Below are 12458 nucleotides of genomic sequence, written 5' to 3' on the forward strand. Positions count from 1 at the left end.
TATGTCTTCCAGGCCTAGAGACAGATCCACGTGCTCTTAAGATTCACGTACACTCGAGTGGGAAGGGCAGGAGGAGGGAGTGTTGCAAGGAAAGGGAGCACTGGCCAGTGAGTCAGGTGTTGCTGAGTGGGACTTGCCACAGGAGCAAATATGTCCACTGGGGATTTGTGCCTGTCATAAAATATGTCCACTGGGGATTTGTGCCTGTCATAAGCTGTCGGGCAGCCTTGTTTCCACACTATTGGGACTTTTTAGAAAGGCACCCAATGTCCTGGCAGAGTTCACCATCTTAGTTCTTAACATCCACACTGATTTGTCCTTTGTTCAACAGCCTAGTTCTTCAGGCTCAGGGATCTACATGTTCTTCTGAAAATGGCCATATATCCCTTTCTAGACCTGATACTCAGTATCGTGGTCATTTTCCCTCTTTAAGTTTTTCCCTTCTCCCTTTATTCATTTCAACACACACACATACACACACACATACCTCTGGAGCACGTACAATGTTCTAGGCACTGGACACTTAGCTAGGTTCAGGGAGTATGGTGATAAATAACTTAGAAATAATTTCTGCATTCTCAGTGCTCATAATAGTAGGGACACATAGCAAAGACATTATCCACATTCACTCTTGATAATCTTTTTATCAACTGTTGTCCCAAATAACCCTTTTTTTACCACATAATCTCAACCCAAGAGTCTCTATTTTTTTTTTTTTTTTTTTTGAGATGGAGTCTTGCTCTGTCGCCCAGGCTGGAGTGCAGTGTCACAATCTCAGCTCACTGCAAGCTCCGCCTCCTGGGCTCATGCCATTCTCCTGCCTCAGCCTCCCAAGTAGCTGGGATTACAGGCGCCCGCCACCAAGCCTGGCTAATTTTTTTGTATTTTTAGTAGAGATGGGGTTTCACCATGTTAGCCAGGATGGTCTCGATCTCCTGACCTCGTGATCGCCCCACCTCGGCCTCCCAAAGTGCTGGGATTACAGGTATGAGCCACCGCGCCCGGCCTAAGAGTCTCTATTTTTTCAGTGACTGGAATAAATACTCCTTTTGCAGAATGTAACCAAGAAGGACCCAGACAGATGTCTTAGACAAAGACTGTAATCTGTTAAGAGTCATACCACATCAGATTTGGGCAAAAAGGTAAAGGATTCTGGATATAAGAAATAATTTCACTTTCTCCACACTAAATACAGCTGCTTATTTTCAGTTGCCAGTTGTTGTTTTTCTTTTGGGAAACTTTGTCTCTTCAATGAAAATTCAATGGTGACTCATTGAGACCCCCCAAGAAGAGGACTGTGCTCCATGGGACACCTGTGGATAGGGCCACCATGGCAGTTCCCTGGTGGAGTGGGTCTGCTGGGCACACAGCCATCCCCGCAGGCCAGCTCTGACCCAGGTTACAGTAATGCAAACAATTTGCTTTAATCCAACCAAAATAAAAGTAGGCAATCCTAAAGCTCTTTAAGAAAAATCTTGTTCTACCTTCGACCCAGGCTATTTTTCTTCAATATTTAAAGTTCAAAGGCATCGCGTGCTTATGCTTTTATTTCAAACCAGAAAATCACCTTTATTGTATTTGATCACTCTTACTTTAATTTGCAGACTTGCTTATTTACATAGCATACGCTGTTTAGCCTAATATTTAATGGATATAATAATATAAGAACTTTTTTAAACTTGTTAGCTAGGAAATACATAAAATACTGACCTTGTGGGTAAATGTCTTTTGCATACATTTTTAAGCATTAGTTGCTTACGAGTTGCAAGAGTGAGGTTTTAACATGACTCCTGGGAGAATTATACCAGTCTTTATGGAACACATTGCTCACAGCTGTGGTGAAATAGCAATCACTAAAATTCACAGCACTTTTTATTCCACATCAGTGACATCACTGGTATAATTTAACTATAATTCACATGTGGGAATCAGTTGTCTACAAATTGAAATTCTCCACAAACTGATTCTAAGATGGGGAAGAAACTGTAACATAAAGCTATTGTATGATTTTATTTTGCATTCATCATTAATGTCAGTTTCCAAAACATTTTGGATAATATTATCAGAGGGTATACTTCTCTTCCTATGAAAGCAGATGATATTTTTAAGATACTTTTTAAGGTACTAATAGAAAGACACTGTTCCACGAGACCAAAGTGCTGCTTGGTCTTAGCTTCTCCATTTAGCTTTCCACCTACACGTTCTACTGTTTTTGTTCAATAAAGAAAGACTTTCTGTTTATAAATGTGACAGTAAGACAGCTTGTGTCTAAAACTTAATTCAATGTCCCCTGGTAATCTCATGAGGAATCTGAAATTACAACAAGGAGACACAGCTGGATTGTTTTAGAATATTTAGGTCCTCACTGGAGAAGAGTAAGATAGAAACAAGTAGAGAATTGCCCATTATTAATTCTCTGTTGTTTTATCGCTCATACTGACTTGCTTCATGATAACTTGAATGTCACCCTGTATCCTTCTGTTGGGCAAAATTAATTTCTGATTACTTTACAGGATGAAATAAATCCCAAATCTTTTTTTAATTAATAAGAACTAGACTGCTCCTTGACTTCCTTCATTCAAACGAGAAAATAAATCTTCCCATGGGGAAATATGGTCAAGCAAATAGAATTCAGGACTAGGCTAGAATGGCCACCTGTACAGAATACATTCAGCTCAAGGGGAATATTTGCAACTAGAAAAACAAAGCTTCTAATAGTCATTCATTTAGACCCTCAGCATAGATATATCAAGCTCTGGTTATGTGTCAGCGCTGGGGATTAGACATTCTATAAGGTTTTGTTGATTACTACCGCATGGCTGGCATTGCTCGTGGAGTTTCAGTGGTAAATAGGACCAAGTGTCTACCCTGCGGGGCTTATATTCTGGTGGAAGGCATAAACAATACAAAATACAGATATAATTTCAGGTAGTGGTTGTTAGGTAACAGGGGTACCTTAATGGCGCCAGTTCCAGGTTCTTCTCCCCTCCTTGACCGGGCACTGTCTGAACCTGCCAAAGGAGGGCCACTCAGAAAGAAGCATCTCCCGCCTTCCCTTGGGCCCACCCCCCACGTAGGCCCAAGGGATATAAAACCCAGCACACCAGCAGCTCTCTCTCTCTCTCCTCTTCCCATCTCCTCTCTCTCTTCTCTTCTCACTCTCCCCCCCGCGACCTGACCTCTACCTCTCCAATAAAGATCTCTTGGCTGCCACCGGTGTCGTCTCTGACTAGCCTGTCGCCCTTCATTTTGGTGCCGTGACTCGGATCGGGATTCCCCACCTTTAGATGGGACCCCGATCCCCTTCCCAGGCTCAGTCTAGACCTCCAGCCACCCTTCACCCATTTTCCTGTTCGCCGAGCTCTTCGCCCACCACCGGCCTCATCTCGGTAAGTTTTCCCCTCCCGGGCCTACCTCTCGGGCAAATCGCCAGACCCTAGCCGCTCCCGTGACGGACACATTTTGCCTGACGCCCTTACGGCAGTGGTAGGCCCCTATCACTCACTTCTGCCTCGGCCTGCAGGGAACGGAGTTTTCTCCCTCGCCTCCTCGCGTCTCCGGCCTGGGCCCCTCTCCTTCGCTCGTTAAAATCCTGGTACCAGGTGACCCACGGCCTCCCACCTCTCAGAGGCTCCTCAGTCCTTCCGTTTCGGTGAAGATCGATCCGGAGGCTCTGACTCGCTCCGCAGCAAGCAGCCAGCAGGGGGCGCCCTGCCTAGCTCGTCGCCGTCTATTCCTTCCTCTCATTATGGGAGGCTCTGCATCCCTGCCAGCCGACTCACTCAAAACTGGCCCACCTATCCCCTAGACAACCAAAACAAATAGCCTCCTTATGGCTCTCTCGATCCTGATCTTCTTCGGGATCTCTACAACTATTGCGTGCGAACAGGAAAATGGGTAGAGATCCCATATATTCACGGCTTCTTCCTCCTACGGGACACACCTAACCTCTGCCTCCCTTGCGAACCCCAACAGCTCCTTGCCGCTCTTAAACTGCCAACCCCCCTCTGCCCTTGACTTCGACCCAGCCGACGAGCCCCCCCCATACCACCACCCTCCGCCCCGCCTTACGGCCGCTGGCACAGATCAACCAGACGTCCCTCCCAGAGGCGCCTGCCCGCCCCCCACCAACTGCACCTACACCACCGCTCCTCCAAACTTCCCAGGCCCCGAAGGCTGGTGCAATGGCTCCCTACACAAGTCTATCAACTCTTCCACTGGTGGCCCCTGTGTTCCCGTCACTCTCTTTCCCCAACTCATCCTATTACCCTTCTCTGAAGGCTCATCAGCACACCGACACAAGAGAGCAGTTTTCCTACCATTCATTCTCGGGCTATCCCTCACCACCTCCCTCCTAGGCTCAGGACTAGGGGCTGCCTCCCCAGGTTACAGCGTGTCTCAGTTTTCCAATCTCAAGATTCTGCTTTACAACGTCAAATCACATCCCTAGCAGGGGTAACACTTCAAACCGTCAAGCTCCAGATTTACTCACCGCTGAAAAAGGCGGTACTTGCATCTTCTTACAAACATTAAAACTTACCTAACATTAGGAAGAAACTAATAGGGGCCAACTCGTCTCCATCATTGTGGGACACCCTAAAGACCCCCTCTTAGCCTGGATCCTCCCATTTCTAGGCCCTCTCATGGGTCCTCTTGTGCTCTCCTTCCGTGCCTTCTCAAATCCATGAGACAGCAAGTCTCATCCATCTCTAACCAAACCTTTAACCAGCTTCTCCTTATACATTATCAACTCCTAGCAACCAGCGAAGAAGCGGCTGACTCCAGAGACAGACTCTGAGCGCCATGTCTCGGTTCTACCAGTTCCTAGACGATCTCCACAAAGACTGCTGGCTCATCACAGACCCCTCCCTGCCCTTTGGCTGGCTACAAGGAACATTCATGGACTTCACAACTGAGGAGATGTTCACATACAGCGCCCTACTGCTTGGCCTTATACTCCTGCTGTGCCCCGCACACAACCCCCACAGTCCTCCAGTACCCCTCCCCCACGACGCCCCTGTTCAGCAGGAAATAGTCAGACGAACTACAACGCCCGTTTCCCCACTTCTTAAGAAACAAAAAAGGGAGGAATGTTAGGTAACGGGGGTACCTTAATGGCGCCGGTTCCCGGTTCTTCTCCCCTCCTTGACCAGGCACTGTCTGAACCCGCCAAAGGAGGGCCAATCAGGAAGAAGCATCTCCCGCCTTCCCTTGGGCCCGCCCCACGTAGGCCCAAGGGATATAAAAGCCAGCACACCAGCAGCTCTCTTTTCTCTTCTCTCTCTCCCCCACGCGACCTGACCTCTACCTCTCCAATAAAGATCTCTTGGCTGCCACCGGTGTCATCTCTGACTAGCCTGTCGCCCTTCAGTGGTAATACAAAGAATAAAAATAAGTCCCAGAAGGGCTAGAGATTGCCTGGAGGCAGGGAGAGGAAGAAAGCTATTTTGAAGATGTGGTTAGGAAAGTTTCTCTGGAAAGTGAAATTTGAAAAGATGCCTTGAGGAGGAGAGAATGAGGCATGAGGCTCCGGCGTTCCAGGTGGAATGAACAGCAAGGGCAGCTGGACTCAGATGATAATAGCCTTGGTATGTGCCAGGGATAAAAGGAAGGGGAACAAGTGTGGTATTTCCAGGGGGAGATAAGGTTGAGAAAGCAAATGGATCCTGTGGGGCCTGGTAGACCTCAGGCAAACCTCTGGATTTTATTCCAAGTGTGAGAGAAACCATGGGAAGATTCAGAGCAGGAGAGCAGAGGAATCTGGTCCATGCTTAACAAGGAGACGTGGGTTGCTTTGTGAAGAAATGATTATAGGATTTGAGACTAGTATCAGAGATGGGGTAAGGGACTTTCTCATTAATTCCGATGAAAGACGATGATGGCTGAAATAGGGTGGTGGGAGTGGAGGTGTTGACACTGGTTAAAATCAGTATGTATTTTGAAAGTAGAGCTGACAGAGCTTGCTGAGGTGGGAGGTGGGTTGTAAACTGTGAGAGAAAGAGAGGAGTGAGGAAGATCCCTAAGAATTTGGGTGAGTGGATAAAAAGTGATACTACTAGCTGAGATGGGTATTCAGATCATTAAGACAGGTCCTGGACTCAAGATGCAAGGAGTTCACATCACTGAAAATAAACCAACACACACACACACACACACACACACACACACACCCCTAACAAGTGTTGCAATAAAAATATACACAGGAATTTCCTTATCTCTGGATTTTTCATAACTTTTATTTAAATGATTCTCCTTTTGTCAGTTGCATAAATAGACAAGTGAATGATGTGGCCTGCTGCTATGTGGATATCTGTGCTGGCTGACTGTACAAACTAGTTTGTACAGCAGCAGATTCTTCTTGGTTATTTACCATATAAGTATCTATTCCTTCACATCACAGAAGGTATTCTCCTTGTCCAGTAAATATCCCTCCCCCTTTCTCCAAATTTCCAAACTTGTCCAGGCTATGATGATTACTCAAGATAGAATCAGAGTGTCTTTTTCTGTATTCCTTAAGATTCATCTATACTCTTTGATGGAGTAAGATGGAAAAAGAGAAGAGTTTATGCACACTTAGCATTTCATCACCCATGGAAAGAAAGCATAAGAAGAGCTACATGGTAATAGAACTTGTTCCTCACAATTCCAGAGTAGCAGCTTGCAGATTCTCAAATTTTGGAGGGTGTGTTAAACTGCAGATCCCCAGGACCCATCTGTAGATTATCTAATTCAGTAAGTTGGGAAAGAGCCAAATAGTCTTTCTGGTTTACTATTATTATTATTATTATTATTTTAGAGACAGGGTCACTGTCACCCAGGCTGGAGTGCAGTGCCATGATCATGGCTCATTGTAACCTCGAATTCCTAGCCTCAAGTGATCCTCCCACCTCAGCAACGCAAAGTGCTGAGATTATGGGCATGAGCCACCATACCTGGCTTGAATAGTTTTTGTGTCTAATAATCCTCCCCCATGTCTGATGCTAGATTTACACTGATCATCCTTGGAGAACCACTATCATCTATAAATTGTTCAGTTTTACCTTAGTGTGTTGTGCCTTCTAAACTGTAGACAGAGGAATCATATTCAGGATAAAGTTTCATAATTAAGGAGGATAAAAGATGAAAGATTCTCTGACCTAAGCTTTATATTCTTTTAAATATCAGAGTTATAAGAAGCTGACAGCTCTTAATCTCAGATCTAGTCACATATAAAATGCATCTTAAAGATGTAACTATAGTTACCAAATATGGATTGCCTTAGGATATTGAAGCTATTTTTAATGGAGGCAAGAATGCTACATTTGAGTGATTTTATAAAAGATGATTTTTAAAAACTTGCCTAGGGCAAAACTTTTAGAAAGAGCTTTTGTGGCTGCTATCAGTATGTTCAAATTATGCATAATTTTGTTTCTACCATTCTTGTCTTAGATCACCAGAACTCAAGTGTAATTATTAACATGATGGAGAATACTATCCTCACCTTGAGACATTTGTCATGTACTCTCATGAACACTATAGAAAAAGATCTAAAGTTATGGTAAAAATGTAGTATATTTTCTTGTTTACTTCACAAGCGTATCAATTTAAATGAATAATCACAAACTTCAAGAAAATGTCCATCAACTGTTAATGCTATAGAGTCCTTTTGGAACAGACCTACTGACATTTAATGCAATTAATTATTCATGTGTCCGTTAACTTCCTCATAGTGTATTTTCATTAGGTGAAATAAGTGTTTTATCCAAATTCCTATTGTTAAGATGCCCTGGCTTTAAAAAATATTACCATGACATTAAATAATTTAATGTTCTAGGACTAACTGCCCAAATAAGTTTTACTTTTAAGAACATATTTTTTATATATCTGAAAAATTCAATATACTTTTATATGAATTACTTTTGTGCATAGACTGATAAAATCATAATTAGAGCTCTTAGTATTGGATGATAATAAAAATTCAAAAAGGAATTCACAGCCTTTAACACAAGGAGTGTATGTCTCTAGTACTTTCTCTTATCAGAAAATATAGATTTTATCAGAATTCTAGTAGGTTCATTTTCATGATGTGTATTGTGTTACTCATAGCAGAAAGTATTTATCATGTTACTGAATGGCTTAAGTATAAATTAAGACAATGAATATAACTTAAATGAATATAATGACTTTTAGAATTTGTGTTGTGTCTGAATTTTTTTTTTTTTTTTTCTGAGACGGAGTCTTGCTCTGTCGCCCAGGCTGGAGTGCAGTGGCGCAGTCTCGGCTCACTGCAAGCTCCGCCTCCCGGGTTCACGCCATTCTCCTGCCTCAGCCTCCCGTGTAGCTGGGACTACAGGCGCCCGCCGTCACGCCTAGCTAATTTTTTTTGTATTTTTAGTAGAGACGGGGTTTCACCATGTTAGCCAGGATGGTCTCGATCTCCTGACCTTGTGATTCGCCCGCCTCGGCCTCCCAAAGTGCTGGGATTACAGGCTTGAGCCACCGCACCCGGCCGTTGTGTCTGAATTTGAGGGAAGATTCTAACTCAAGCCTCACTGAGATGACTCAGGTAGTCTCCTAAAGAACGGAAGCCTCTGAGATGTTCCTTTGGCAGTGGACTTGAAGGTCAGCCTCAAAAAATAAAAAGCTGAATGGGAAACTAGAATTTAAACTCAGCCAATTTGGGACACTTTTGTTTAAAATTTTTTCCTTATACTGTTCAGAAGTTAGAAAAGCATAAAAATTAGCATTTGCCCATAAACAAAAAGAACAATTCTGTTACCACATGTGAAGTATCTCAACAGTAAAAACAATCTCTAGCATTAATATTTCATTTCCCTGGATTTGTGGGACCACATGCACTCCATTCACGGTTCCCCTAATTAGGTGCAGCCCTAGACAAAACTGTGAAGAAAGAAAAGCCTGTTTCCCTTTCTGCATCCTTTTCCTCTTCTGATTACCAACCGTCTAGGTTCTCCTGTGAGCCAAACTTAGTTTTATAGAACACTGACCCTAAAATGTCAACGATACCTTATGCAACACTCCTGGAGGTGAGGGTGTATTAATATTGCTGAAGAGGACTTCAGAAAGACAGTAATGTCTGAACCCATAGTTCATCTCTAATGGTTGGATTCTGAGCACTACTCTGATATCTGGGCAGGACATCAACCTTCACAAATCGGACCCTAAAGTGATTGATTCATACATCTGCATAAAACGAATCTTTTTTGGATCAATGAGGAAAGGAGAAAAAAATGGAGGGGGAGTGATTGCAACTGACCACCTTCAAAAAAACCAGGCAAGGTCCATACTTTCCTTATTGATTTCAATCTACTGGAAACTCCTTTTTAGCACTAAGGAAGACAGTGAAAATCCTTGCTTCTTCTGACTCTAGTGGAAAGCAGGGTAGCATAGTGGTCAAGGGGTACACTGTGAGGTCAGGCTGACTGAGTTTGTATCCCAACTCCATCACAGGTAAATTCCTCAGCATCTCCATCCCTCTGTTTCCTTATCTGGTAATATGGGGATAATAACTTAGAAGGTGATTATAAAAAATAAATTAGTTAATAATATCAAATATCTAGAAAATAGTAAGAGTAATAAGAGCTTGATAAATGTCAAATATTATCATTTGTATAGCTGCAAGGGCCTCATACCTCAATGTCTACATATTCATTTCTATAAGGCACATAAGCAGAAAGACATCCCTGATACACATGAGAGTGTGAGATAGAAGAACAGTAGTGTTCATGCAAAAGTGTTTGAAATAATTGTAACTATTAGGCCAGGTGCCATGTCTTATGCCTGTAATCCTAGCACTTTGGGAGGCCAAGGCGAGCAGATCACTTGAGATCAGGAGTTCAAAACCAGCTTGGCCACCATGGTGAAACCCCGTCCCTACTAAAAATACAAAAAATTAGCTGGCCATGGTGGTGCATGCCTGTAATCCTTGCTACTCGGGAGGTTGAGGCAGGAGAATCACTTGAACCCAGGAGGCGGAGGTTGCAGTGAGCAGAGATCATGCCACCGCACTCCAGCCTGGGTGACAGAGTGAGAGTCCATCTCAAAAAAAAAAAAAAAGAATTGTAATTATTTAATTTGCAAAGACATAGCTAAGGAATATTGCTGGTGACAGCTTCGATTTTGCCCAGGAAAAAAATAGATCAAACATACTCAAATGACAAGAGAGCAGGAGTTTATTTATGTGGGCTGTAAAGATGAATGTTCTGACTGGAAAAAAAGTTTTTCAAGTCTGAAATAACTGTCGTGGGAGCAGAAGAAGTTTTCTGCTGTAGTCACAGTTGTGCCTGGGGCAAGCAGATGAGTGAGGTGTTCTTGCAGAGCATCTTCATGCTCCACGTCAGTATTTCAGTGGAAATCTTTCCGCATGGATGTATACACATAGCAGAACTGTGGAAAGCTTTGGGCTAAATTTTAAGATGTTAGCAAGAAAGTATCCGTACTGTCCCCACTGTGACAGGTGCACAGCATCTTGCTGAAACTGACCCCATTCCACCAAAATTATCCCTCACTGTCTATTTGAAAATACAAGCCGGGCGCGGTGGCTCACGCTTGTAATCCCAGCACTTTGGGAGGCCGAGGCGGGCGGATCACGAGGTCAGGAGATCGAGACCACGGTGAAACCCCGTCTCTACTAAAAATACAAAAAAAATTAGCCGGGCGTAGTGGCGGGCGCCTGTAGTCCCAGCTACTCGGAGAGGCTGAGACAGGAGAATGGCGTGAACCCGGGAGGCGAAGCTTGCAGTGAGCCGAGAGCGCGCCACTGCACTCCAGCCTGGGCGACAGAGCGAGACTCCGTCTCAAAAAAAAAAAAAAAAAAAAGAAAATACATATGTGGAATCATATTGTAACTCGATAGCAATCCTTATATTTAGGGACAGAAGCAGAGCTTTTAGTGCAGGGAACTTGATTCTGACAATGTTTATGACAAAGTGACCTTAATAATTTGATAGTCAGGCCTGAGTAAATGTAATATGTGTAAGAGGATGAAACTATAAATAAAAGCAATAAATAACTCACGTATGAGTGCTCTCATGGTTCTGAAATGCAAATTAATTCTTAGAATGGTGTATAGGCCAACTGTTCATCCAAGAAGTGGGAGAAAAACATTCTGCAAAAAAGTTCCCAGGAGGGATATATAAGTCTTTTTAGTAAATATGCCTAATGATTCTTTCTGAACTCATGGCATAAATCATAACAAATTGAGTTATGCAGTAACTTCTTGAGATGGCATAATAAAATTCCTACTAAAAAAAGATCTCAGAATATGTACAGTATGCTGTCATAACAGACAGATTTAGAGCCTTGTATTAAGGTTAAAAGTGGTTTAAGTTTTGTTTTCATTTTAAAATTAAATATTATTTTCCTCATTCTATTTCATATTAACAGTTGAAGGTTTACTTAATCCCAACATTCCACTGGAAATTAATCTCAGCAGTGGGATGTTTCCGTAGTGCACTCACTTTGTCTCCCTGAATAATGAAAACAGCAATTTGGAAGTAATAGGAACTAGAATCTATATGGGACGTTATAGTTACAAAATATTGTAGTACGGTACAGCAAGGTATCGTTTTTCACTGGATTTTACAGGTGAGAAAAATGGAGCCTAGAAGTGTGAGGAAATCCAAAGTTACAGCGTTTCACCTTCTGACCACCCCACTTCTTCTCTAACAACTTTTCAAGCATTTAGATTTCTGTATTCCTGACAGGGTGGGCTATTTTACATGAGTTGAGATTCTCAGTGGAGTTTTAGGATTGCAGCTGGCTACAGAAAAAAAAAAGAGAGAGAGAGAAAAGAAGAAGAAGCAAGGATTGGAAAAAGAAGAGAAAGTGTTCTGAGGTTCTCAAAGGAATGAGAAAACTGGAGACCACTCAAAGGCTCTACTGCTGGGAAGGACACTCTGCCACGAGGAGGGTCTGGTGGAAGCTGAAGGCATCCTCCCCCTTTTCCCATTCCCTACCCCATCTCCAGACTCCCAGCAGCTCCAAAATGATCTCCAGGATATCCAGTGTTGTCTACAGCATGAGTTTTCCTCAGAGCTCACATTATTCCCAGAGGGTGACATGGGAAATGAGTAAAATACAAAATAGCATATATTAATTTGCAGTTCAGATAACACTGTTTGTTTTCAATTCAAATAATATCACACAGTTGGCTAACTTGAGAAAAACAGATGAGTGGCTATCTTTATTTTTCTAAATATTTTCTGAAAGTTAAGACATGTTCACAGCAGGGGTTGTGTAAAGTAATCTGCTCTCTAAGTGAAGCTGTGCATTTTGTGTGTTTGTATGTGTGTGTGAGAGACAGAGAGAGAGAAAGGAAGGTTATCTATTTCTTCTAAAATGCCTTAATGAATGGGAAAAGATATGGTTAAGTTACAAAGTACAGCAACATTTGCTTTTGGCATCATTATCTGGGGATTTTTGTGCTTTTCTTCCTCCTTTGCCTTATCTCTTTTCCT

Source organism: Hylobates moloch, unplaced genomic scaffold (genome assembly GCF_009828535.3).
Source record: "Hylobates moloch isolate HMO894 unplaced genomic scaffold, HMol_V3 SCAFFOLD_13, whole genome shotgun sequence".
NCBI lineage: Eukaryota > Metazoa > Chordata > Mammalia > Primates > Hylobatidae > Hylobates > Hylobates moloch.